Source organism: Tympanuchus pallidicinctus, unplaced genomic scaffold (assembly GCF_026119805.1).
Source record: "Tympanuchus pallidicinctus isolate F22 unplaced genomic scaffold, pur_lepc_1.0 scaffold3, whole genome shotgun sequence".
In the NCBI taxonomy this organism is placed as follows: domain Eukaryota; kingdom Metazoa; phylum Chordata; class Aves; order Galliformes; family Phasianidae; genus Tympanuchus; species Tympanuchus pallidicinctus.
Window position 1 is genome coordinate 72,963,330 of NW_026294747.1, and position 25,465 is coordinate 72,988,794.

A 25,465-nucleotide genomic window follows, 5' to 3' on the forward strand; every position below is an offset into this window, starting at 1 on the left:
TTTCCTTTTTTCCCCCTCTATCATCTCCACTACCAGAAACAGAAGGAATCATTACTGCTATTCTTACTCTGGCCATGCAGCTTGAAGCAGTTGGTTCTTCTGTGCTCCAGAGATGGATGGCTGCTGTCTGTGGACGTTAAGGATTTGGCTGCTGTCTGGGTGCTTCTTTATTATGCTGCTGAGAAGAAAATACTACAGTAGATTACAAATTTTCAAGCACTGTTCTGTGCTAGAAGCAAAAATTCTACGTTGTGAAACTGTAAGCTAGTAATACAGAATTTTCATCAAAACAGAATGGACCGTCCTAAATTCAGAGTGCATTGACTGAAGACTTTCTTTGAGCCACTGCTGGATGCAGGTATGCTAACAGCAGTATGAACGGCTCGAGGGAACCATTACTGGTAGGCCATGAATAATTCAATCTCTGAGTGCTTCAGAGCAAGTAAGGATGGCAGCAAGCTGTGTAATCCCACGTAGCTGAGACTTGTGGTGTGCTCTGCATGCAGGGAGTAAAAAGCAGAGCCATGAGAGACTAACAGCCTATATTTCAAACCTGCCCTCTGCTTAAGAGAGTCCTGTGTGAACTGACAACTATAGTGCAGATTGTAACTATTTCTCAGTACTTGTGATTGAAAGTGGGTTGCACTTTCACTGAGTGCTTATTAATATTTTTTTCCACATATGTGCATATGACAGTCAGGGGACAGAAGTTTAACTTGCTTTTGCATGAGTGTTTCATGCATTGGGGTCACACAGTCAAATCCTGCAAAAATGAACTAAATATAAATAGAGAATAGCCCCATGTTGGAAGCTTAGCTTGTCGGTGAGGTGTAGCTAGAGCAAGAGTTGTTCAGAAGGATCGCTGGAAACGAAGGGTTTGCTGCTTGCAGAATCCTGTCCGGTGCTGTGCGCTGGTACCTGCAGCTGGGGCTGCTGAGGTGCCAATGACAGCAGCAGGCAGGATAACCTGAGAAATGGGTTTCTTGCTCGCCATTAGGTGGCAGTCGAAAACAAAACACCCAAACTCCGCAAACCGGGAATTACGGTTCCTTGTTGAGACCTTTGTGCTAGGAACTTGATTATAACTAGTGCTATTTTCCAATAAATAAATAGAGAATATATCTGAGCATTAAGTGCTCTTCCCTTTCCACTTGGGATAGGTGAGCTGCTCGATGCTCTCAGGGCCCCATCTAACAAATGTAAGAGGAAAACACCCACATCCAGAATTCTGTTAGAACTTCTGCAGTGTCTCTTCTTGTCATATTGGAACACTTTTCCTGGAAGAATCGTACCCTCAGTGTGCTGAAAGAAATTGCTGCCTGCTTTTCAAATGGGCAGAATTCCCATATTGAAGCTGGACAGGGATGGTGAGAGCAAATCCCATTCCCTTCGTAAGCTGTGCGTGTGCCTGAAATGTGGCTGGAGCTGCATCAGCTGTTACGAAGTGTAGTCATGGGCATGATGGGCAGAAGCTAGAAATAAAATCAGAGCTTAGTCAGAGCTACCAAAATGCTGCTGCTTTTATAATTTTCTGATGCACAGCGTAAGCATGCCTGAGTGTTTGCATACAGATTTTATTTGGCCTGAGCATGGAACACTGGTCCTCTGAATCCCTGCCTGTGGCAGACAGGCACTCTGCAGTCTTGCTGCAGGCTGATTACATCTTTTTTGTTTGCTTGTTTGTTAATAAAAAGCACATCCTTCTAAAATCTAGCTGAAGAGCAAACAGTGTGCAGCTGTACAGCTGCTCTGGGGCTGTTCATAGCTTGACTAAGCCAGAAGAGCATGTCAGCCCGCAGTTGACATAGTCTGAAGCAATCATAGATGCGTGCCTCCGCTGGCACTGCTGGTGTCCCTTTGAGCATCCACAAGGCAGGTTGGGCCTTCCCCACTCACCTCAGCTTAGCTTGTAATTGGGAGCCGCTCGTAGACAGGATCTGTGGCTTGGATAACAGTTTGGATAACAAATGAGAGCAAGAAGTCTCAGAAGGTCTAGAAGGAAAGCTGAGACTATTTCCATAGGTGGATGTTAGGAATGGCAGTTGTGACTCTACTCACACCAAACCAATTCTTAGATGTCACCTAGAGCAGACCAAGCTCACCTCCAAGGCTTCCTGCCAATGCTCAGCAGGCAGTATGAGTGGCAGCAGTGTGCTCCTGTACCAGCGGGACATTCGTGGCCATGGGGACCTGCAGGGGCTTCCTGTGAGTCTATTCACATGAGTAAGGGTTTCTCTCTCAAGTAGCTGTAAGGGCCCTGCAGCAGTGTTTGGCACCAACCGGTTCAGCAGATGCCACCAGAGCCACCAGTGGTAGTGCTGTGCTCTGAAGGATTCTGAGAAGAGCTGTGCGAACGCACAAGAGTCACAAACACACCCCATGGTGAGAGCCCTGCAGCCCAGCCTGACTCATTGCACGTGCCACAGTCTCAGCACTGTCACCAAGTGCCTATAAGGAGAACAACAGCAGGATAACAGGGAGCCTTTCAAACTAGCAGGTAAATGTGTCATTGGCCAGGTATGCTCATTTAAGCTTAGCATTACTAAAATGCTGAGGGACTGTGATTCCTAGAAACGTTTGCATCAAGACTGGCTGTTCCTTAAAAGGAAAAGGTAAAGATTGAGGGGTGGTCCTCTGGCACATGTAGTGCAGTGGAACCTGGAGCCCCGTGCCTGCGCCAGAGGCGATGGGCATGAATGGAAACACGGGAGGTTCAGTCTGAAATCAGAAAATACTCCAGAATTAGGGTGACTCCACCCTGGCACGGGCTGCCCAGAGGCTGTGGGGTTCCCTCCTTGAAAACAGTCAGAAGCCACCTGGGTGTGGGCCTGGGCAGCCTGCGCCAGAAAGCTCTGCCCAAACAGGGACTGGGCTTCCAGAGGCCTTTTCTGATCTCTTCCATTCTGGGATATTTCTCTTGGCTTCAGGATCTACTGACACAACTCCAAACAGGTATCATTCTCTGCTGAGTTTCCTTAAACTCTTATTTTTGAGAAAGCAGAAGCAGTACTGCTTACCAGCGTGCTTACCAGTGTGCCAGCTTACCGCTGTGTGGTAACAGCGGGTGAAGCCAGGGCGCTTCCTGATCAAGTTGCTATTCATTAATAGCAATTAACTTACCCTGATGTTGAGCTTCAGTAATGAAAACTGTTGGTTTCATTTTTTGTCAATACTCTTTAGGTAGCTAATATAGGACAAAGTTATCCTCTGCCACAAAAACATCATGCATGAGCTGTACAAGAGAAACAAAAGGAAATTATACCAGGTTGTTGCCTGCCTTCACATCATATATAGAATTTCCTATGTGTTCAGTTTCTTCAAAAATTGATATAAATGTCCAAAAAATAAGCTGTCTGCACTGCATGAAGACAGGTTAAAAATTAATTACTTTGAAAGCAACACAATCAAATCTAGTTTCTTTAGCATATATTTACACACAAATAAGAGCTCTTAAGACATTTTATAGATTCCTGTTGTGTTCTTAAGGCTGATCTTGACTACAAGCACTCTCATAGCAAACACTGGTAAAAGTTAAATAGGGCTTGAACCCAGCACAGATTATGCATTTGCTGGTATCAGTCCTGATTTGTTTAGTTTCAGAGTTTTTACAGCTTAAGGACTGTGCTCCCAATGCCATTGGGCTTAATGCTGGGGGAGGAAGTGGTCCTGGCTCACGGTGAGCAGGAACAGCCACACTGAGGCAGGAGCTGCCCTTTGTCGGCTGAACAAAATCACGCTTCTGTTCAGGAAGGCTTTTACTGCATTTGATTTCACTAAGAACTGAAGCTTTCAGCAAGGTGAGCTATTTTTGTTTAGGGCCCAGAGATTCCCAGACCTTCCTCCTTCTGAGGAGCAGCAGGCCTTGCCAGACCACGGCTCCCCACTATGCCCAGAGCTCCCCAGCCGCTGCCATTCGCCCTCTCTGAGCCCAGCAGCGCTGAGCTGCAGGCCGCTGAGGCGCTCACCCTGAAGCCCAGCACGCAGCACAGCAGCGGCTCCTTCCGGAGGATATTATTTTACCGGCTAACCGGCAGGAGCGCTCTCACCGAGGAGCAGCATTTCCGTTGCTAGCATGGCTCAGAGTTCCCTTAGGAAACGTTTTCCCTGAAAGATTGCTCTTCAGATCGCATCAAATCAAATAACATCATGCCACAGAAGCACTGCTAACAGAGACCGAGGAGGCGCTAGGTGAGCACGCAGCCATCCGTACAGGGCTCCTCACAACACTTGTCTCCTGTGCTTGGTGTCCTCCCCCACAGAGCTGCTACATCTGCTTATGCTGCTTATAAACAAACACAGCTGTCACCATCTCTCCACCTTATTTATTTTGTGCCTGAACGTAAAGCTGCACAAAGTGAAGAACTGGAATGAAGTAAATGAAAGCAATGAATGGGAGTCAGGATCTTCTGAGGTTCAGCTGAAGGCACCGCAAGATTTCCATTTATAGGGCTGAATTATTTCCTTATCTCTGGCGCATTTTTGGTAAAATGAATGCAGTCTTATTGCTCACATGATAAAATTAACTGACACTAAAACCTAGAAAGTGTTGCTGAAACACAGGAAGTGCTCCAGGTTTCAAGCACTGAATTTAAGATCTGATTGATTTGACTGGATGTGATGAAGTCAGTTTTGATTTCCCAGAGTGAAGTACAGTCAAGCAGCTACAGCTACAATCAAGTAGCACAGTGCTGAGACACAGAACACTAACTGGAGCTGCACCCCCACAGCACAAAACCCTCGGCTGTCCTTGGCAGCTCTCAGTTTTCTGTCTCACGGCAGGGCCATGAGGTCAGTGCTGCCTAGGCAAGAAAGAAACCTTGTCATTTTGAACTTCAGTATGACAGCAGCTCTTATTTGCAGTTCCACCCACTCATTGTGCACAGGAAGAGTCTGATTATAAAAGTGCAGTTATGGAGGGCCTTACAAGCCTTGGGTTAGATAAACTGCAGCAGTACCCCATAGAGGTGCAGAGCAGACCTTCTTAAGGTTCGTGCAGCAGCAAACTGCTACTTCTGGGGACACAGTTGGTAACTCAGGAGCTCTAATGAGCCTCTGAAGACTTCTAAGGGCAGGAGATGTTGAAGGAGAAGAGCACAGCAATGGGTTCCCCTTTCGGTCAGGACACTTGCACTGAACACAGCCAGCATCTGTTTTTACTCCAGATAGTTTTGACAGACAGCGTATTTTAAGAAAAGAAAAAAAACACCACCAACAAAAAACCCGACACAATGCATTACGTAGTAGTTAGTCAGTAATTGTCACGAAGTTGCTTGCTTTGGCTGATCAAACAGGACATTTTGTCCCATGTGACACACTCCGCATTCCCAATAAAATCTCCACCAGACTGACTGATGGGATAACCTACAGCAGAACTGCATTGATCTGAAGTGGCAGCTGGAGGCCAGACTGGCTCTGCTAAGACATTTCTCTTGTCTTTTTATTTAAACATTTGAAATTCTGTGATGTCTGAGCATTCACTGATTGTGCCCCATTCCTCACTGAGCAGATGCTGGCTGAGACAGCATCACTTCATCCTGTATGGCCACGAGAAAAGCAGGGGCTGACTGTACCTGTGAGGTAGAAGATGATGTGTGTCTAGAGTCTGTGATACCTGCATCACATGTGGATGTTCATCTGCAGCATTGGGATACATGCAGGATGTATCATATGTATCCCAAGAGCAACAGCTACTGGTAAGTAACATTTATTTGCTCCAAGTGATCAGTAGAATCTGTACCAACAATCTCTTGTATCAGATACAAAACCCTCCACTTTGCAGCCTTGAGGCTATATTGCAACAGACAACTATGTTCAGAGCAAAAAGCACTTTCTTCTTTTGTATAAAAATATACAACCAGTCACCAAAAGGTAAGTTCACATGAGATGAAAGCTGATCCAACTTAGGAGACAGGACTGTATTTTCTGGGCAATCTGATGTAGTACTTTATCCAGGGACTGGCAGCCCTGCCTGTGTCAGGGGGTTGGAACTTGGTGACCTTTGAGGTCCCTTCCAACCCGAGCCATTCTATGATTCTATGATTTACTCATCAAAACTATGGCAGAGGACATAATCCCACTGTTAAATCAGTCTGAGGCACACACTAAAGGAAATAACTGCAGTGTATTCATCAATTTCTGCCCAACACTTTTGGAATGCAGTTGGACTTTTCTAGATCCTCCTCCAAGGCAACGTATATATTTGCAATATTTCTTATTCATCATTCAGGACATGATGTTCCAGTACAGAATTCCTGATGTATCAATTAACTTGAGAGAGTTGGAAAGCTTACCTTGAAGTTGTGCACATAATGTTGACATTAAAAAAGAAAATGCTGCCAGCCATTTGTTGAAGTGCCAAAATGAAAGTGCTCTGCTCAGGCTCAAACCAGACGCCTCATTGTTCCCATCCTATCTTACAAGATAATCAGGTATCCAGGCCATTCTCCACCCTTTCCTCATTTTCTCGGCAGGGAAGCATGAGATCAGCAGCTTTCTCCTCTTGTTCTCTCCCCTCCCTCCCCCTTATAATGACTGGTATTTGTTTTGATTTGTTGGAATTCCTTTTCTTAAATAGAAAAAAAATCCTGGCATAGAAAATGAGGACATCTGCAGCCTTAGGATGCTGTGTCTTGAGCCCCCCTGGAGTCAGACCTACTCTGTAGAATCATAATCAACACTTACATCTTAGCTTTAAATCTTTGGTTTCTGCTCTGAATCGCATTATAGAAATTTCTTCTTGGCTGTAGAGGAAGCACAAGGAGCTGAACTTTGCTGGGCTAAGGAAAGTGAATCCTCTGTTGCGATTACAGAATCACAGAACTGTAGGGGATGGAAGGGACCTCTGAAAATCATCCAGTCCAAGAGCTCCATTAGCAGGTTTATAATTGCTAACTTGATATTCCAGCATTTCGTGAGCTTTCTGGAAGTAAGAGGTGTTAGTGGCACGGAAATGTTTACATAGACCACCCAGCATCCTAAGACGTAAGCCTGTTGCTGCCAGGAACGTAAACATAGGAGAAATACAAATAGCTACCCAAGCAGGATTTAAAAGAGTCAAAATTCTAAACAAAAATAGGAAACAGTTTGGATGACTACACAAACGTTCCATTAAAATCCATTTTGGGACTGTTAAGCTCCCATTTTGCAGTTTGGTTACCACTTCAAGTCTTTCTGGCTGTATAGTTTTCAGCAATGTCAGATGATAAACAACATACAGCTTGCGTTTATTTCCTGTGTCAAAAATCATGAATTGTATCTCAACCTATCAGAAAACAAGTACTAGCCACAGAAAAAAATGACAGGACACAACTTTGGGGATGCAGAATTCCTCCTGCTAAAGCCTTCTGTGCTTTGTTCATACTAGTTCTGATGATGTCTCTGTTAGCAGTCTCTCCTGCCATGCCTTCCTAGCTGTATGACATAGGGGCTAATGACAAACTGATAGGAGAAGAGTTTCTGGCCACAAGCTAATTCACGCTATTCAAGGCCAGACAGGCCAACGAGAGAAGTGCCTGAAGCGTGGCATGAGTAGCTGCTGTTGGGGCAGGACAAGGTGTCCTTTGACTACTGGCAGAACAACAGAGTAAAAGAACCTGAGGGCAAACTGACTCCCAGCCATAAATTCTGTTCTGTTCCATTCTAACAACATTTCCTGGTACATCTAATGGCAGAGTGGCACAGAGGGTGATACTGCATTACAATTCATGTTTTCAGCCGTCGCTGCTGCCCTGTATTGCCTCATTTCAGTTTGCTTTAATTTTTTGGTCTTATTTCCACCTGTTTTTTGGAGTTATTTTTATTATTCTCTCAAAACTGCTAGGCAATGTACCCCCATACGTAGAGTAACATGAAGAGATTGGAAAAAGTGACACATTTCCAACCATTAAACTTTTATGTATTAATTGATTTTTTTTTAAACTGCACTTGTTTCTACAGTAACAGCTGGATTCCTTGCTCATTTCATATTCCTTCCCTCCCCCCTTGGCAGACACCCGCCCTTCCCTTGAGGACTTAAGGAGGAAGGGAGGGAGGCAGGGCAAGCTTTCCACCCTGCGGCAGAACCAAGCAGTGCCTGCAGCAGGAGGGAGCTGCGTCCTGCTGAGGACTCTGCCTATGGGTTCAGTGGATTTCAGTTGCATGCCATGACAGATTATGCTGTGGATTATCTTCAGATACGTGTAGGAGAGGCATTTCAAGGTATTTTGCCTTTTAATCCTTATTTAGGAAAAGCCTTTCAACATAACTTTGTGGTGTGCCTTTGGTAATGCCTATGATAAAGGTGTGTGCCAAATACTACACTGTGTTACTGATAGACAAATGCTGTAGTTTAGAGCCTGGTTATGTGTGGTACCAATTCTTTTTCTGTGAGTTACTGCCCTGAATTGTCAATGGATTTCAGAAAGGAAATGTAAGCAAAATGTTCAAGCAATGAGAAATAAAGTAATGGCCTCTGGATAAAACCCACTGTATTCTACTGTAATTGTATCAATTGTATAATCTCATAAAATATAAGGCTTACTAAAGAAAAGAATAAGACTTTTTCACCTTTGTGAAAATTCTCCCCATCAGATATCTGAGGGAAGGAAGTTTGCATTCTAAAAACAGGAGTAGTTGGTATACAATAAAATAAAATCAGTATCTGTTGCTACATGACTTCTACTGAATTCATTCTGATACGTCTTCAGGCTCCTTTAGACAATTACTGAGCTTGCCTTACCCATCTAGCTGCCAAAGTCTTCCATCCCTTAGTAATTCAAAATGTTCTTAGTTCAGAAATGGCTCCATCACTGCTTTTATTTTGGCCTTGTCTTTTACTGTGTTGTGCTTGAATCATGGTTGTGTAATTTGTTTCACTACAGAACATAAAAAACAGACTATTAGGAATAACAAATCAGTCTGTCCATTATAGAGGGTACAGTCTGCTAGTGAAATTATGGACCAGAAGCTCACATCCTTGTAGCATGCTTTAGTCAGGTTCGTTAAAGCATAGGGGATAAATTTAGTTTTTTGTTTAGCTGAATCTGAAGCTTTGAAGAAATGACTTCCCAAACTAATTCTTATGACTGCAAAAATGAAAGGCCATTTTAATAGCGTTTGAAAAACAATATATATTTTAATTATATCAAACTAGGAAGTCAATATTTAGTATTCTCAGCTTAAGGGGACAAATATTGGGCTTTCTCTATAAATGATTAAACATTCAGTGAAATTAAATCAGCTCTAAAACTTGAAGTTTCTGTACAGGCCTAGATATTTTCTTACGTTTACAGTCCTAATGACCATATAATCTCTGAGCTATTTTAACAAATACATTTTGTTTGGATGGAGACTCTCTGTGACATGCACCTGAGTGCAACATGCAAAGGAAATACTGACCTGGCGGAGGGTTCACTTTCATTTCAGGGAAATCTCTTCAATGGATGGCAATAGACTGCACAGAAAAACTGTTCCCCTCTTTCCTCCTTTCACATCCTCACAAGATAAACATACCATCTTGGGAAATAATACGTTTGCTAAGTCTCTGTGTGTAATTACCAGTTGAGAAGGAACCAACTGCAGTACCTCCGGAGATGGAAGGATCGGCTCAGGGAGGCGGAAGGACCCACAGTGCTGTTGCAGGTGGTGGTGGGTGCAGAGAAATCAAAGGCTTCCTCCTGGAGTCGGAAGAGAAGATTTCTCAGTCACCGAATCAGTCACTTTGGTCACAATTACAGAAACTAATTTCAAGTACTACTATCAGCAATGTGTTTTTCACTGAAACTTTGTATGTGAGAGCCAGCTCCTCTGAGATGCCTTTGAAAACATTATCTGCAAGCAACATTGATAGGATTTTAAAGCAAATTTCAAAATTCATGTAATATAGTATCTAAAATCTTAACAGTCTGCCCCTAGCTGATGCAGTGGAAAAGAAGAATGAGCACAAGGTCTGTGATCAGACCAAAACTTGGTGCCCAGTAAAATGGTTAATCTCCATACAAGATGGAGATAATGTCACATGCACAAATGGACCAGGATCACGGCTCTCATTCCTTCATCCACATCAACAGTAGAGAAAATTATTGCACTAAGTTACCACTGTCTGCAGAACAACGAACATACTACCAACAGCCAGCACTGCTGCTTCTTGAAACTCTGCTAGAAATGTTTTCTAAACTGGCCTTGTGTTTTATTCAGTTTCCAGGATAAATTCTACTTTTATCATTGAAGAATTTGAGAAAAAAAAGTAACAATTGCATTTTTTTGTTATTGTTGTTATTTAAATATCTGAGGTGATGGATAAAATGGGATAAAATCATCAAATACACCCTCCTGTTTAACCATATTTTCTAACTATAAAGATAGCATCATCTCACAAGTGGTATTAGTATTACAGATGTGTATTTCATACAGCTTGAAAGTGCTTTCTGTTTTACATTTGCATATCTCAGTGCAATAATCCTATCTCGTAAAGTATGTATATACACAGATAAATTAAACCAGCCACATCGAAATCAGACTAGAGATAATAAAGCATAGGGAAATGTGAAGTTGGCATCATGTGAGTTTAAAAGTTCTTTATTTAGCTTGTGGTACATTGATACCATCAGTACAACAGGCATAAGTTTCAGCTTCAAAAAGTGCCTGATATAGTAAAATTTTTGAATGTTTACAATAGCTGTTGTTTTGGCATAAGAGGTTGCCTCATGGAGTTGCAATGGGCAGTGTGTTTTAGTATTTGGTTGGCAATCTGATCAACGTGAAAAAATGTAGAAGAAAAGCTCTCAAGTTTTGTGTGCTTGTGCACTAGAGATTATCAGTATGATTTGTACGTTGGAAAATATAGTACATGCTAAGGCTCAGGAAGGACATTAATGTGCCCATCATATATCCCATTCTTCATTTCTTCATAAGCTTCCTCATTAGAATGAGCTGGCAGGAGGAGGCTGCTATATTAGCAAATACTTTTTGCATGTTTGTGTAGGTAGGCACTACCGTAGCCACAGTGTCCCTGATAACTACTGCACCAGCACATACTTCTGTGCTTGTGTGGGTGAGCATTAGTCTGGCCTTGACGCCCACGATAAGCACTGTCCCTCAGTCATAGCCAGCAGCCTTGAAGAATTCAGAGTTCTGTCCACAGAAGGCTTGTGTCACTGCTTACAGGTTGTGTGCAAGCGGGTAGGAGAAGACGACTGCCGCAGGTTACAGAGATGGATGTAGCTAAACATTTAACAAACCTTGAGAATGAAAATAAACAGCCTCTATTGCAGTTTCCTTGGCGCCAATGTTCTTCCTGTTAGAGCACAGATTTTGGCAAGAGGCTGGGATAAGCACTTTGGCAGGCTGCTCTTCCTCGTGCTTTAGAGCAATGCCTGACTGGCTGGTGACAGCCATCAGTTGTCATCAGCTAAACCCACTTTCATGCATTTTTTTTTCCAACTTATCAAACTGTTTGTTTCTCTGCTGGTTCATGGTTCATAGATCTGCCTTCCCGAGCTGCTTACTAATCACTGACTCTTTTTGCCTTCCCTGCCGCTCCTCCAGCTTTGTCAGCTGTTCCACGCTGCCTATTGCCCTTCTTCTTTATCTTTTTGTTTCTTTCAACATACACAATATCAGTACAGTTAAGATGTCTGGTCCAAAGACTTCTGAGGGCTGAAAAGCATTTCAATTGCATACAGAGATTTACCTTAAGGACATCTGTCTGTTTGCAGCACAGACCATAGCTTAATAAAGGACATATTTTAGTTTTTTGGTTACATTAAAGTGCTGGTCTCAAGCCAGATCCTGACAAGGATCATCATTCTCATGAAACCAATCAGTATAACTGCAATTCATTTAGAGCTCTGTAAGCAGACAGATGAAAACTAAATGGTTTGGTACATGATACGATCTCAACCCTGAAAAAAAATACGGTTCTTCAAAACTCTGCACTGAAGATTAGGTTTTTAACAACGCCAATACAGGATGTATCACCCATGCTCCATTGTAGTAAAAGTTCAGTTTCGACTGGGAGCTGCATTTTGATTTTCCACCTCAAATTTAATGATACTGAAGTAAGCTCGCGCCTTTGCTGTGGTAAAAAAAAGGTTTTACATAAGCAATGGCACTGAAAAGTTGTGTCACATACACTGAATACAGCTATGAAGATACTTCCGTGGTGAGGGCCTCAAAAAAGCCTTCCCATGGACTAAATCAAGTGATGACAAAAATGATATGGCAGGGGTGCAGTGCTTACTTTCACACCTTGTAAGTCAGAGTGACAAGGTATTATTCTGTGGCATTCCCCAGAGAGAATCCTCCATATGGTCTCAGCAGAGATTTACAGAGGCAAGCAAGATGACTAAACAATAAGCAAAATAATATGCTAAGAAGCTCTATCTAATATTGGAGTAAAAGGAAACAAAACAATCTAACTGGGGCTAAGACCCACTTTGCTCTGAATTTGTAATAAGAATTCAAAAACATTTGTTAACACTTAGGCACCTTACACTGCTGCTCTGATAATCCCAGCACAGATTATTCTGCAAGGTCTTGCACGGCTGTTTCTAAACGCTGCACTCACAGTCAGCAGCAGGAACAATGTGGTTGGAAGCCATAAATGTCTTTAGATCCTACCCTTTCTAACAAGACTTCTACATTTAACCTGTAAGTTTCAGGGAGACATCCCATATCCTATAATATAACCAGGCCAACCAGATCAGCTGAACAACCAGCCTTCAAGAATGAAATTATTGCTATAAAAATGGCATTAAAATTGTACTCACTAGCATACTAGAAACCTGTCAAGGCTTTGTGCCTTTTTAGATACAGACTGCTTCAATATGAAATACGACTCAACATATGGCCTCTTTCTCAATTGCTACAGCTTTAAGGAAAGTTAAAAAATCTACCTTTCATCTATGCTTGGTCTAATAGACATTAAGATAAAAATATTTGATGTGGGCTGGATGCAGAAGGTAACCCAGCTGGTAACTTTCCATCTTGTCAGGAACATTAAGCCCACTCCCTGAAATAAATTCTTGCTCAGTTTCATATGTCTCCTTGGGCTAAATACTCCCTTGCAGGGAGATGGAAGAAGACAGATTAATCAACAACCATAGAGACCAGGCCCAAAAATACTCTGGCAGAGATTAGGGCATAAATTGGCACAGTGCCTTGAAGTGAATTACATCCATGCCACTGGACTTAGTGGCCTTCCTCATATGGCTTACTATATATTCTTACATTGACTTGGTAGCTATCTCCATTTATTTACTTTTTTTCCTCAGGCATCTTCAAAATACAAATATCATAACTATTAGAAGATTTCTAGTAATGGCATGTTTGGAACTCAGAAGCTCTCTCTCTTAATTTGGCTTTTACCCCTCTCTTTACTAGCCATTTTGGATTCACTTTGCTGTTCTTTGTCCTACCCATCCAGTTTCCTGGTACAAATTCCTAGCAACTCACTGTAAGCACGGATGTTTGACCAGCTCTGAGCTTTGAGAAGACTTCAGAGGAAGTTGATGAATATGAATTCCATGCAGAAAAGCACTAAATTATGAGAAAAAATATTCAGAACACAGTTCAGACTTGAACTGGAACTGAGTTTCTGCCAGCAGACTGACTTTGTGCTGGTTGGCAAGGAAGCTCCATTGTTTGGTAGCATCTATCACACCATGAGAAGCTGAATTGTGTAAGTTAGTTTTGGTTCAGAAAGCACAGCTGTCTTGCTAGTAATAGCCAGCACTAAACTAAACTGTTTTCAGTGCTGCTGAAATATCCCATGTTCTATTTTTTGTTTGCAGCATGAAAGCTTTTATTTGGGATATGACAAATGGGATTTCTGTGACCTCAGCTCAGTTCTGTCTGCTGATAGAGACATTATTTTTGGCTGTAATGCCACTATCACTTTAAATAATTTAGATTGGAAACATTGAGGATGAATTTCACAAGGAGATGCTGGCATTGGAAATCATCAAGTTTCCTGCGGCATCCAGACCTGGGACGCTGTCTTGAAGGATGAAGTTCCCACTCCATCTCGTACACAAGGAAAGGCTGTGCGTGTCCACTTGAGAAACTCAGCTACCGCAGGGACTGTCTGCAGTGCAGTGCAGACTTCTCAGCTAACTTCAGATTAGCTGGCTGAGACCCACTAGAAATCCAGCTTTGGCATATGAGCCCCTGTAGATATGCCTGTCCGGTCACCCTGGCTGCGATGTGAGCCATCAGATCAGCTCTTGGACTGTGAACTCAAGCAATGAAAAAAAATCATGACAGGCTGATAACAAATAAAAGATCCACAAACTGCGCTCTTTGACCCTGAGACAGCAAAGTCACACCGTGTTTTTCAGACTTGAGACATGCTTGTTAGCAAGAACATTCCTAACGTGAAAGTTGTCGTGGAACTGTCAAACTTCAAGAAAGTTGGTTTGGAGAAAAAAAAAAAGATGGCATTGCGAAGCTCACTGCAAACTGAGAGCAGCTGACAACATTTGAATTGAAGAAACTGAGGACCCTTTTGATCCTGGATTTGTTGCATGCTTATGTTTCTGTTAAAACCCATTACAGCCAGTGCCTGGTCCATTTCCATCCATTCAGAATATAAAATGCCTCCTGTTATAGTCAGTGATGGTATGTTTCTGAGTCAGCTTATAGATGGGGCACTGGAAAGACTGCTAGTTTTAGCTTTTGGAAAACAGCCAGCACTCAGATTTTGTAAATCACTGAAAGCTCAGTTACTGAAATGGCTGACAAAGTTGACCATTCTATTCTCTGAGCACCATGCTTTTATCACCAAATGCACCGCCACACTGGAGTGTAACTAAGTTTCAATGGAAAACAAAATTACAGAAAGGCTGAGGAGATCAAATTCACATCCCACCCTTGGGAATTTCTACCTACCAAAGCTGGAAGAGCTGTGATGAAGAAGGCTGCACAGCTGCTACCCACATTGAACATTTTGGTGGAGGAAAAATCGCTCTATTAAAGTTACTCACACCCAACTGTTTTGTTGGGTTTTTTGTTCATTCATTTGTTTGTTTCCTTAAGGAGGATCTCTCACAGAATTTGCTGCAGAGGAAAAATAAACAAGTCAACATTACTTAAGGCAAGTAATACATTTTTCTTGGAAGTAATCCTAGATCTGCTGAGATACTTGCAAATCTTCACTGATTTTAGTAGGCCAGAATCTTAACCACTTTTGACGAAAAGGAAATGAGCTCCCTAGGATGGCAAGTCATTTCATTTTTCATGTACTTAAGTAGAGGAATTTGAAGAAGGTCAAGAGGCATCCTCCCTAACATGCATTTAGTGAAACACAGTTACTACCCCAGACCTCTTAATAGCCTACAAATTAGGTAGAAATCTCAGCTGTTTTCTGACCTCACATATTGTCTCAGGTTTGCTATCAGCAACCCCAGCTTACAGAGCTACGACCTGATCCTGGGCCTGATCACTCCTTGTAGAAAGACTTCACCTTCTCTGTGCCTCCTGAGGTCCTGCAAAATGGAGAAGAAAGTCAGAGAAAAAGGTAAGTAAGAAATAAAATGCTTCATTTTCAATAAATGAAATAGTCTAATCAAATGCAACGAGAAAGAGCCTTGCAGAAATGTTTTTATGACACACAGGATGTTGAAACAAAAATGTTAGTCATAGAGGACAATCACTCTAGCAAGTCAAGTGTTCAAGTGTTGAGTTGGAAAGAACGATACAGAACCAGATGCAGTCTGTGAATCAGCAACTCTGGAATGCCAGCACAGAAAGAATGGCAGTAATGATCCAAGAGGACACACAAAGGCACGCAGAAATTGTTCCAAGATCATTTTAGCAAAGCACATGTTAGTAATATATATATATTCCTGTGATGGTAAAGTAATGTCTTAGGCTCCTATTAGCTTAGTTCTTCAAAGCATTAACTGAGGTCAAACAGAGTTCCTGAGATTCTGTAGGTAAAAGCTTCTGCTAATCACTGGGGCAAAATTAAAAACCAAACTAACTAATAGCCCCACTTTATTAAAAATACATATTGTTGGAGCATGGAGGAAAACCTCTGACTTAATGCTTACTTTCCAAAATCTAAATTCTGTTGGCTGAATTATGCTCTAGTTGGCACTGAAATGGGCTGAGAATGAGCAGAAGGCAGTGATTCCATATTCCTGGCACGCTGGTGCCAAACACAGGATTCCTTTTAGTGGGTGGAGATGAGAGACATGCTGTGGGCAAGGGAAGCACTTGTCCCCAGCTAACTTGCAAGCTAACTTTGGCTGCTTGCTGAATAATCTTAGGATAGATGTGGGACCAGTAGGAGAGCTTGGCATGCATCCTCACCCTGCTGACTGTTCTCTCTCCTTAGCAATGGGGGTGTACAATTACTGTAGTACCCAGACTTCATTATTAAACATCTTTCCGACTCTAAAATAAACGACACTTATACAGTCAGTCTTCACACAGTTAGACACTTTTACAGTTAAATGGTGCTTATGCCCTTTTCCTTTTGGCCATCACTCATTACTTCACTCCCAGGGAGGGTGAGGGATACCACCTGCACCATTTGAATTCATGGCCCCTGAGTTCTAGAGAAGAAATAAGAAAGAAAAAATGAAATTTCTGTTTCTATAAAGGTGAAGAGCGTATGATACTGTTGGAAGATTTATCTATTGTAGAATTAAGTTCTACAACAGGAAACTGTGTAGGGGCTATAATGGAACACCTCTCCTACAAGGACAAGCTGGGAGAGCTAGGGCTGTGCAGCCTGGAAAATACAAGGTTCTGAGGTGACCTGATGGCCCCCTTTCAGTGTCTAAAGAGGGGCTGGAAGAAAGAAGGGGGCAGAATCTTTAGCAGGGTCTGAGATGACAAGATAAGGAAAAATTGTTTCAAACTTAAAGTGATGAGATTTATGTTGGATATAAACAAAAACTCCTTTACAGCAAGGGTGGTAAGGCGCTGGAACAGGTTGCCCAGAGATGTGGTGGAAGCCCCATCCCTGGAGATGCTCAAGGCCAGACTGGACCAGACTCTGAGTGAGCTGATTGAGCTGTGGATGCTGTTCATTGCAGGGCAGCTGGACCAGATGGCCCTTAAAGGTCCCTTCCAACTCTAAGGATTTTATGATTCTATGCTTCTACTTCACTCCAAATGTCACCTACTGATTTTATGGTCAATATTCTTTTTCTTTCCTTTTCACATTGAACACTGAGGAAAAAAAAAACATTGATTTATAAAATCTCACAAGAACTTTTCCTCCAAACTTCAACCCATAAGAAATTGTAAAGGACTTTATCTTGGTTAACTCTGTCAGCTGACCGAGTACATGCCCTGCTCTGCTCAGCATACAAGGAGACCATTGTTAATAGTCAGAAAACACCTCAACACTTCATACAAAAATCACACGGAAAGACCTTCATGGCAACTAGATGTGTCAGCTGGCAAGGCAAAGACTGACAGTGATGGGAAGCTTACCCTGTGTGTTTATAATTACCACAAATACTGCTCAGGATATTTTTACTTCTTTTTCTTGAGACTGCTGTCAGCAAATTCCTTATGGCTTCCACAGTCTACTGGTACTTGCATTTTTCTTTAAATCCTAGCGTTATGATGGAGCAATATTCCTGCCACCAAGGAAGCAGTAGTTGGGTTGTTGCTTTTTTTTTTTTTTTTAATGTTTGTTTATTTCATTTAGAAATAGTTCTAGCTTTGACTAGTTTCCTGAGTTACTTTGGTTCGAGTTCAGAATAGCAATGCTGTGCTATTTTCAGACAGTGGGATAGTAACTGCTGCTTTTGCCTATGGCAGTGAAATCCCTGTGTGCCATTTGGATGAAGATAAGACAGGAAAAAAAGAAATACAGTGAGAATTTCTATTCGTTCCGCTGCTCAGTTGAAAAGTCCCACTCAAGATGGTGAAGTGTTCCAGCACAGATTTTAATCAGAAGGAGAACATTGTTTTAGCAAACAATTGCAAAAGCACTCTTCCTTAGAAGGCTGCTGTGCTGTGCTCTGAGGTACATTCTTTTCAGTCCCACTGTGCACAAAAACAGGGAAATTTAATAATGCTCTGTGTGGGCCATTTGCACTCGTTGAAATTACAGTTGTAGCTGTGTGACTGAAAGGAACAATGCAAGACTTCTACCACTGCTAATGAACCTGGGACCTAACTTGGAGAGGCCACTGGTAGGGTGAGAAAGTTATGTCTGTCCCAGCTGCTGCACAGATTGCTTACATATGTGACAAAAACGTACGTGTGAGCAGTGAGGATACCTGTGTGCCTGACCTATTGCTCCTTCAAGAACAACGTGCAAGTAACTGGCAGTGTTACACTGAACTGAACTGTTAGAAGCATAAGATTATGTTTCCCTTTACAAAGCATGAGGGCATTTTATATATTTCGAGAGCTTTCTCGTGTACTGAGTATGAAAGGAAACTGCTGAAACCTCTGTTATTTTTGTTCGAATTATTGTCCTATAATATGGAAACAGGAGCTTGATCCTGCTCAGTATCTCTTGAAAAACATGAAATAATGCAAATCAAAACCAAAACCAAATCAGAATAAAGAACAGTCATGTATTTTTCACATGCCGCTGACCCACTCTGCTGTCTAAATACATACAGTCAGTGTGTGATCTTTCTCTTCCAGTTCATGGCTTGTTTAGATAACAGGTGCTTTGCTCTCCAATGGAAAAGGTGAAAAAGAAGTAGAACAAAATGCAAAAAAGTCACAACCAAACAACAAACCCTATGCCTAATGCTTGTATTTGAAGATCAAATAAAATAGAACTGTTTGCCACTGTTCCTGAAAAGCTTATAGCTTCAAATATTGTCTTGCTGAGCAGAAAATGATCAAGAATTGGAGAAATGAAGTAGGGATTAATTTTATGAGACTTCAATAAGTGGATTAAAATGAGATGATCTTTGTTTTGAAATTGAGATCAGGCTATGGCTCTTTATTTGGTTCTTTGCCAGTTGTGCAATTATCTTGAGACTTTTTCTTTGCACTTGTAACCCAGGCAGAGAAATGGTATGCAAGGGAGAAAAGCTCTGGAAAGATTCGTTAATGCCTGTGTAAATAGCAGTTCTTATCTTTTATGGGCACTGAGACTGCATAGGTTTTTTAAAAAAGATTCAGTGAATATGAAGCAACATCAATAGAGACAAACTTTACATATCTATACCAACTTTACATAGACATACAAGTTAAGATTAAAATGTATCTACAAAATATTTCTAACTGATCAAAAAGACCTGTAGCAAATTACTCTCTTAATTAAGCACTTGATATTGCAAAGTTTTTCAATATGCATCCCAAGGTAACTGCTAGATGTAAAAAAAACTACTAGGAGTCTGTTAGTGAAAAATCCAGCAGACTCAGAGCAAACATACCATTATGAGTCTGGCTGAGCCCACGCATTCTTTCTGCAAGTTTACCTGCCCACATTCCTAACATGAATTGCAATAAATGACAACAGTAATAGATGACAATAATAATTTCACTCTGAGAAACTAAAACACGTATACTAAGGAAAGAAAATAGGACTTCACAAAATGAATTTGTAACTTCTCTGCACAGAGTCACAGTAGTTTATGCAGAACTGTTTGTGGTAGACTGTCACACAGTAGGCAAACTGTATAGTGTAGGTTGGGTACAATCTGTTATACAGATCTAACGTTTGTGATTTAAAATGATACAGATGCCAGGACAGATGCTCCAAGTTTTGCCAAGAGTATACTTGCTTCTCTGTCAAAATAATTAAGTATTCTGTTGAAAAGGATATTTTTTCTGCAGCAATCTCAGAAATACCATAACATTTATGATGGACATCCATTGCAGTCATTTCCACGGTGGAAAGGCAAATCATTTATCATCTGATTAATTATTTCTATGATGACAATTTATCTCCACTAACGGTATTTGAAAACTCAGGCAAGGGCAAAGCAGCCACAGAGCTTGAATTTTAGCACTGTGTGTTCATAGGTAATATTAAGTGCTGCTTATTTAGGTAAATTATCAATTTGACTCACCTAAAATGCAGCATGGCAAAGCAGGAAAAAGATCAAAAGGAAATAAATTCAATCAAAATATTTTTCATATTTTGATTTCAGCCAATAAAACTTCCATAGTCATCGTCATCAACTTTTTTCTCAGTCCCTCCATTACTCAGTGCTTCTTTAGGAAACCAAAAGCATTGCTATAGGGATAAGATCAGACAGAAGCACACGGTTATTTGAATGAGTACTACTGCATATAGATGTGTCAGTCTGTGACTACTGCTTTCAGAGCCTGGCAGGAATACTAACTCACTGCCTGTCTTCAAATTTCGCATCTTGAAATATGTGGAACTCATTATGTTCACACATAAATGAATTGCAACAGCGACAACATGCTCTCACTTGGAAAAATGAAAATACTGCTCTGATATTTAAATTCAATTTTGATTTTGCATGCAGAGAGTTTCAAGGTTTGATTCCAAATTATTGAAATATATTACACGACAATAAGGACCTTTACCCTCAGATGGAGCATATAGCTGTGTATGTAGGAACAAAAAGAAAATAGTAAAAATGTCCTCCAAAATAACATATGGTACCTTATTTTTCATGCAATTGCCTTTGTTATTCAATCCAAAAATGATTATTCTGATTCCCATATAAAACAATATTAAAATCAAAAGGAAAATCATATGCCATGCACTGCTGCTGGAATGCTGGATACTGATTTTTGCAAAGTATCCTTTAAATACATGTATGACAGAAATAAATATTGGGTTTTTTTAACACCATGTGGGCAGGTAATTTAAATACACAATTCTGTACTTCGAATTTGCTTTCATTACATCAGCTCTAACCATCCTTCAATTTAACCTGTGCTCAGTGATAATGATACCTCTGGAATCTGGTGGGAAAATTGTGCGTTACTCCGTTATTGGCAGGCTACTTGATCCCTCTCTAAAGGACTCCATTTTGAGAATCATTGCTCCTTATGCTTCCTTCAGATATACCAGACCCATTTACCACATGTCTCTTTGACATAACAGTAACACATTTAAAATGTTTAGAAAGCCAAATTCGGGTTTTGTTGTTGATAATAAAGAAGGTATAGTGATAGTACGGGCAAAACAATGGAGAAGTCGTGGTTCAGTGGGAGTACGTACATGCATGCCAAAAATGCAGTTGTCACAGGATCAAAGAATCCTTGAGGCTGGAAGCAACCTCTAGAGATCATCAAGCCTTACCCCCAGCTAATGTCCCATGCTTTTTACTTCATACAGTAATACCATTTGGTGGCTGCATCTTCTGTATGAAATGACTCATGTCAGAGTCTAGTAAGTCCTTGCAGAGATCTAATGACAGAGCTTTTTACAGTGGGTCCTTCAGTACAAAGTTTGAAGCAGTAACAGTTTAATGGGTTTTGTTTGATCTTTGCAAAATATAGAGGGATAACTGGTCTGGTTCTCTGTTATTTGAATATTTTCTTTTGAATGAGTCAGCCAACAGTTTGGAAAAGCATGAGATTATCATGTGATTAAAAACATGTTCTGAGACTGAAGCACTGCCACTGTAGGCAGTCTTCTGGATGTCTTATTTAGGTCAATTCGAATCTGCAGTTAAGAGCTCCATGAGTAAATTCAAGCATCTGATTAAAATGCCCCCTACTTAAGGGCACAACACAGCATTCATACTACACAGGCTTTAGGCATTTACGATGTGGCTGTCCAAAGCTAAATCAGTTTATTTGGGATCTTCTAGATTCAATATGGGCCTCTTCAATGGACAATTCATCTGATAGATCTTATAATGACATAAATCACCTTCTGGGGGTACTTAAATTTGTTCATAGACTCTAAGAAGAGACTAGGATGTCTAGACTACTGTCTAACCTGAGGTGCTTATGATAGGCTGGGTGAAATCTGTTCTAGGTTTTAACTGTTGTGGTTATTTAATGCTCTAAGAAGCATTCTGCCCCAGGCAAGGTCAAAGACAGACTGTAACACATCTCTGGCAGACAGAAGAACGTTAGCCTTCCCCAGTTAAAATGCTGAAGAGAAATCCTGGGCACCATCTGGACTACAGATCACGAATACCAAACATCCTATATGCTTGGTGAATGATTTTTCCTTCAACTATTCGTTTTATCCTGAAATTTCTATTAAAATTTCTTATGTTAGGACTCTTCCATACTTAATACATGGGAATTTTTCTGAGTGTCCACTAAAATCTTCAAGACAAGGTGTCCATTCATCTTAATAAAGATTTATATAGCAATGGAATTTTTAGTTAATTCTAAAGTGATGTAACAAGCATATCAGTACTTTTTCTCATGACCAAGTCATCATGTTGAGCTGTGAAGTGCAAAAAGGAAGGGAATGCTTGCCTCCCAGGGGAGGAGCTTTGCTATTTCCCCAGTCTATGTGCAAATAAGAGTAAACAAAAATGTTCTTCATATTCAGAGCAAAATACTTCCTGTTACACATTCAGCAGCCACAAATGCTCAGTTGAAATTGCTCAAGAAATCTTTTATTTGGCCAAGAAAGATGAGCTCTAAGCCATCCAGATTTTGTCTCCCAAGCTTATTACCACTGATTCTCATTTTCTGGATTCTGTCCAAAACATAGCAACTGCTGACTGAAGAAGTCAGCATGATGTAGGTCGCTGAATGATGTCCCAAGAAATCAAAGAATCATTTCAATCTTGAAAGAGCCACACAATTACTTCATGACCAATCCCATACCTCAGTGCACGCTGCACCTAATTGCCTGTACAGACTCAGAAGAAAAGGACCAGAGCTGTACCTCTGATGGACCATAAGAAAAAAGCAGCAGCAACCATTTCCTTAAAATCTTTAGAGTGCTAAGAATTTGAAGTAAATTATCCAAAAGATCCAAGATATTCCTAGAGCTTCTAACTCCAAAAGCATATCTGCCATGCACTGAGACCACCAGCTCCTACCCAACTCCCTTAGGTAAGCAAGACCTTAAGGACATCTAATGTGAGGCTAGAACACGAATCTCCTCTGCAGAATGTACTTAGGTACTAGACCTACTAAGAAACTGGATACAAAAGAACAATTATCTCAGGCATTAATTCTAACTTCAGAGTATTTCTTATCTTGTTCTGTGATCCCCATCCATAAACTTATCAACCTCCATCTTATAACATTTACAGTTTTCATAACAATGAACCATTGTTGTCTATCTTTTCCCAGGGAAATTCTAGCCATGGAGAACACAACAGGAATCTAATTAATTTTTTATATTAAACCAGCATGAACTTGCGTGTTAACTCTTACATTATTCCATTAAATACTATTTATGTCTAAAATAACAGTGCTGCTTCTTGTAGACTAGGCTGTAAATTCCAGCAATAGAAGTAGGACTGATGTATTTGTAATCAGAGTACATTCTGTCTCGGAAAAAACAGACACTCCAGATAAATTAATATATAAAAGATTAATACAATCAACCTTTCAAATTGTAGATTAAAAGCAAAACACACATGCACACACATTTTTCAAAGCATAGGAGGTCCAGCACTCATCTGTGCTGCTGTGAACCATGAATTGCAAAGTAGCCAAGGTTAGAGAGAGGTGATTTCCAGAAAATGTGAAGGGATTAAATAAGTTCTCTCATTGCAAAAAGAATTTGGAGTATTATATCCATACTAGATACTTCAACATCTGCTTTTAGTCTTACCAAGAGTGAAATATATATGGTTTTGTTATCATATAAAATACTAGTAATAAGTTTACAAGTAAATACATACTAGTTACTTCTAAAAAAATGATAAATGCACATAATAATAACAGAAGTGGAGATTTTTCACAGAATTAGAATCACGTCAGCATTAAAAATTGCATGGGCAGCATGTTGAGACCTGATCCTCTCTCTCTCCATTCTGCCCTGGTGAGTCCACATCTGGAGTACTGTGTGCAGTTCTGCGCTCCTCAGTTAAAGAAAAATGGGAAGCTTCTAGAGAGAGAGCAGTGGAGGGCCACAAAGGTAAGTAGGGACCTGTAGCATCCCTCTTATGAGGAAAGGGTGAGAGACCTGGGACTGTTCAGGCAGATAAGAAGACTGAGGGGAGATCTTATCAAAACGTATAAATGTCTAATAAGCAAGAGCCAGATGGACAGGCCAGGCTGGTGATGCCTAGTGACAGGACAAGGGACAACAGGCACAAACTGTGTAATGCCTGTTAAATGCACAAGTGCAAAGGAGATAAAGAATATTCTATTTTTGCTCATGGTAAACAATGTGAGTTCCAGCTACTTGCAAGGGGCACCTCCTCCCATATTAAAATTAATAAATCTAACTGAAATCCCTTTATTATGTTTCCTTCTCTTTTAGCAAGTGTAATGCTTTTTGGGGATTCCAAAAATGGACATTATATCAACTGAGGAAATGATTTCCTTATTTTTCCATCCAAGTAGAAGCCCAGTCTTCACACCTGTGACTAAGGAAGGAAGCATTCTTTGCCAAGAATGATGATACCATTGTTTCTGAAAGAGGTGTGGACAAATCAGAGCACAACAATTTAAGAGGTGTGGGAATCACAAAGGCAATTTCAGTTCCATTAGTCTGCTTTTTATTTCTGGCAATGTTCTTTTTCTTTTCTTCTAACAATTAGAAAAATAAGAAGGCTGCTTTTGTCTGCTGAAGGAAAACTTAGAAGGACCATGATCAGCTTTGAGCATCAATCCATGTCTTCTTCGTATCACAAATAAAAGGATTTTCATAAATTGTTCTCACTGTTTTTTTGTCTTTGCAAATATTATTCACCATTTTTGGTAGGCATCATGACAGAAGGAGTCATCATGAAGAGGAGTATTTGATAGCTGGAGAGATGTAATGGGAAGCATCACAGCAACTCTGGAAGAGTGGAAAAATGTATCTTGGCCATCACCAGCAGAGAAAAGAGGACAGCAGCAACGTCATACAAAGCAGGGCCCATAAAGCCAATGATCTTTAATTTAGTAAAGATTCTTAAAGAAGAGAGAATTAAATGTGATATGAACAAGGAGTGTGTCCTGATTTCAGCTGGGATGGAGTTGATTTTCTTCAGAGTGGCTGACATGATGCTGTGTTCCGGCCTTAGGAAGGAAACAAGGTTCATAACAAACCACTGTTTTAGTTGTTGCTGAGCAGCGTTGCACAGAGCCAAGGATGTTTCAGCTCCTTGTACTGTCCTGCCAGTGAAGGGGTCAGGGGGCACAAGGAGCTGGAAGAAGACATAATCAGGATGGCTGACCTAAACTGGCCAAAGGGATATTCCACACCACAGGACATTTTGTTATCTAAAAAACTGGGTGAGTTGGCTCTGGGGAACAGACATTGCCTGGGGACTGTCTGGGCATTGGTCACTGAATGGTGAGCAATTGCACTGTACATCACTTGTTTTATAAATATACATACATATGTGTGTGTGTGTATAAATAAGTATACGTAATTATCATTAATATTATTTTCCCTTCCCTTTCTGTCACACTGAATATTTTTTATCTCAACCCATGA

The 25,465-nt window shown here is 40.8% G+C and overlaps 1 long non-coding RNA gene across 1 annotated transcript; it reads left to right on the top strand.

The window, feature by feature from the left end:
* Nucleotides 1-8,061: 8,061 nt before the first annotated feature.
* On the top strand, nt 8,062-24,871 carry LOC128086486 (uncharacterized). Its single transcript, XR_008209382.1, has 3 exons — nt 8,062-8,196; nt 9,403-15,493; nt 24,302-24,871. It is a non-coding gene; the product is annotated as an uncharacterized LOC128086486 (long non-coding RNA).
* The last annotated feature ends 594 nt before the right edge of the window (nt 24,872-25,465 follow it).